A 4199-nucleotide genomic window follows, 5' to 3' on the forward strand; every position below is an offset into this window, starting at 1 on the left:
AAATTATAATTTCCTGATGGCCTGAAAGCCCGAACGAGTCCCGAAACGCGAAAACACGCTTACGCGATTAAAAATCCGGAAAGATAACAAACGCGCGACGAAAAATAAATATAAATACACTATATAATAATATGATCTTAAAATATCATATTTAAAATATTTAGGATTTAAATGTCCCAAAAACGCGTCCGTTGGTTTTAAAACCGAAAAGGTTCGCCGGATGGAAATCCGCGAGACGTAGAAACGTATAAATTAAAATATGAATACAAATATTCAATAACACATAATAATTAATATATATATATATATATATATATATATATATATATATATATATATATATATATATATATATATATATTATTACAAAAATAATAATATAGGTCATAGAAATGACGTGGCACACTAACAGTTAATGGCCGTTAAATAATTAACTGAAAAAGATAACGGAAAAATTAGGGTCGTGACAATGTCGGTTACCAGGTGTTCACCATATGAATGAATTTTATCTCTATGTATGGGATGTATATTGAAATATGAAATCTTGTGGTCTATTATTACGATTTGATAAATATATAGGTTAAACCTATAACTCACCAACATTTTTGTTGACGTTTTAAACATGTTTATTCTCAGGTGATTATTAAAAGCTTCCGCTGTTGCTTACTAAAATAAGGACAAGATTTGGAGTCCATGCTTGTATGATATTATGTAAAAACTGCATTCAAGAAACTTATTTTTAATGTAATATATTCTTATTGTAAACCATTATGTAATGGTCGTGTGTATTTTTTGATAATCTACGTAATGCTTTTTAAAACCTTTATCGATAAAATAAAGGTTATGATTGTTTTAAAAATGAATGCAGTCTTTGAAAAACGTCTCATATAGAGGTCAAAACCTCGCGACGAAATCAATTAATATGGAACGTTTATAATCAATATGAACGGGACATTTCATGAAGGCGGGTCCAAAAACAATAACACTTCTAAGACAAAGGTGGCTAAGAGGAAAGGACCCACCTACCAAGGCAAGCGCAAGGGAAAGGGGAAGATGGTTACCCCAACCAACAAGAACAAAAAGTAAAAGGTTGCCAGACAAGCAAACCCCAAGGAAGATCCATGCTTTGGTTTCGGTGAAATGGGTCACTGGAAACGCAACTGCCCGATCTACCTAAAGGAGTTGAAAGCAAAGAGGGATGCAGGGCAAACCTCAGGTAATGTATATATGGTATACATTGAGCTTAGTATTACTTCTTCTAATACATGGATATTAGACACAGGATGTGGAACTCATATTTGCAATTCTTTGCAGGGGTTCAAAAGAAGTAAAAAAGGAGCTGGAACAACAAGTCTCTTCATGGGAAATGGTGCAAAGGTGCACGTAGAAGCTCAAGGAGACTTTGTTTTAAAGCTACAAACTGGGTTGGAACTTGTTTTGAAAAATGTTTTGTATGCTCCTGATTTGACTCGAAACATTATTTCTATTTCCCGTTTAAGACAATGTGGTTTTGATTTTAATTTTATTAATGATGATATCCATGTTTCTTTAAATAATGTGTTCTATTTCAAGGCTTCGCCTTTGAATGGTGTTTATGAATTGGTTCATGATGACACATCATACAATAGCTCAATGTTCCATGCAAACACCAAGAAACTCAAAAGGGATTTGAGTGATTCCTACTTATGGCATCGTCGCCTTGGTCACATAAACAAGAACCGAATGCATACACTTCAAAAGAATGGACTTTTGAAATCAAATGAACTAGACTCGTTTAATGTATGTGAATTTTGTTTACAAGGCAAAATGACTAAAGCCCCTTTCAAAAGGACCTATGAAAGGGCTAAAGACTTATTGGGATTAATACATTCGGATGCATGTGGACCCTTTAAGCCCATGACTAGGAAAGGTGAAAAATACTTCGTTACTTTCATTGATGACTTTAGTCATTTCGGATATGTCTACTTGTTAAGGCATAAGGACGAAACTTTTGAGGCATTCAAAGAGTATCAAAACGAAGTACAAAATCAACTCAACAAGACAATCAAGGTACTTCATACCGACAGAGGAGGTGAATAACTAAGCGATGCTTTCCAAGATCATCTTAAAGGTTGTGGGATTATCTCGCAACTTACTCCTCCTGGAACACCCCAACTTAATGGAGTTTTTGAAAAGAGGAACCAAACCTTAATGGATATGGTTCGATCTATGATGGCAAGAATCTCGTTACCTCTATCATTTTGGGGTTATTGTCTATGCTCCACGGCTCGTATTCTAAATATGACCCCAACCAAGAAAGTGGAATGAACACCTCATGAGATGTGGTTTGGAAAACATCCATCTCTATCATACTTAAAGGTATGGGGATGTGAAGCTTACCCTAAGCGTTATGTCCCTAATAAGTTTAATGCTCGATCCACGAAGTGTATCTTCATAGGATATCCCAAAGATGATATGGGATACTATTTCTATGATCCATCCGAGCAAAATGTATTTGTTGCTCGGAAGGCTGAATTCCTTGAAACTAAGTTCCTAATGGAAGGTAGTAGTGAAAGGAAGATAGATCTTGAAGAAGTTCAAGATCAAGTAGATGATACACAATTGGTTGACACTGGCACTCAACATGAAAATGTTGAGAATGATCAAATGGATGATCAAAGTATACAAGACATTCACAGATCTGGTAGGATTAGTAATCCTCCTGAGAGATATGGGTTTCTCATGGATGGTTACTATGTGGTTGATTTGGATGAACCAAAAAACTACCAAGATGCTTTATCAAGGATTGATAAAGATAAATGGCAGGAAGCCATGAACGCTGAGATGCAATCCATGTATGACAATCAAGTTTGGGAACTTGTTGCACAACCTACTGGCTCAAGGCTAGTTGATTGTAAATGGCTTTTCAAGATGAAAATCGACATACATGGAAACTTGGATACATATAAAGCTAGACTTGTAGCAAAAGGTTTCACTCAAACTCAATGGGTTGACTATGATGAAACTTTTTCGCCTGTGGCAATGCTAAAATCTATTAGGATATTATTTGCCATTGCTGCTCATTATGATTATGAAATATGGCAAATGGATGTCAAGACCGCTTTCCTAAATGGATATCTTGAGGAAGATGTATATATGGTTCAGCCTGAAGGTTTTGTTGATCCAAAATATTCTAAAAATGTATGCAAGTTAAAGAAGTCAATCTACAGATTGAAACAAGCATCTAGAATGTGGAATCATCGTTTCAATGAGGAGGCCAAGAAATTTGGCTTCATTAAAAATGGTGATGAAGCTTGTGTATACAAGAAAGCTAGTGGGAGCACTATCATGTTCCTTATACTATATGTAGATGATATATTATTATTTGGAAATGATATTCCGGCAATGCAAGGTGTTAAAACTTGGCTAAGTAAATGCTTTTTCATTAAGGATCTTGGAGAAGCACAATACGTTTTGGGGATTGGGATCTACAGAGATAGATCCAAGAAATTGATAGGTTTGAATCAAAGTGCATACATTGAAAAGGTCTTGAAAAGGTTCAAGAAAGAGAACTCTAAGAAAGGTTTGGTACCTATTCAAAGAGGAACGCTTCTTAGTTCATCTCAGTGCCCCACCACGAAAGATGAACATGAGAGAATGAAGAATGTCCCATATCCGTATGCTATTGGGTCAATCATGTATGCAATGATATGCACTAGACCGGATGTGTCATGCGCTCTTAGCTTGACAAGTAGATACCAGAATAACCCGGGAAACAGTCATTGGATTGCAGTTAAAAGTATATTGAAATACCTTAGGAGGACTAAGGATATGTTTCTAATATATGGGTCTGGTGAGGAGGAACTCACAGTAAAAGGTTACGTGGACGCGAGTTTCCCAACTGATCGAGATGATTCTCGATCACAATCCAGTTATGTCTTCACATTAAATGGAGGTACGGTCTCCTGGAAGAGTTCAAAACAGGATGTTGTTGCTTTATCCACTACAGAGTCGAAGTACATTGCCGCCTCATTGGCAGCTCAGGAAGCTGCATGGATGAAGAAATTCATCGATGACTTAGGAGTAGTCCCTTCCATTCAGGACCCTCTTGAGATCTTTTGTGAAAACAAGGGTGCGATTGCTCAAATCAAGGAACCTCGTGCTCACCAAAAGACCCGTCACATTGAGCGGAGATTCAACTACATAAGGGATGAAGTTGA

The sequence above is a fragment of the Rutidosis leptorrhynchoides genome, chromosome 4 (genome assembly GCF_046630445.1).
Source record: "Rutidosis leptorrhynchoides isolate AG116_Rl617_1_P2 chromosome 4, CSIRO_AGI_Rlap_v1, whole genome shotgun sequence".
In the NCBI taxonomy this organism is placed as follows: domain Eukaryota; kingdom Viridiplantae; phylum Streptophyta; class Magnoliopsida; order Asterales; family Asteraceae; genus Rutidosis; species Rutidosis leptorrhynchoides.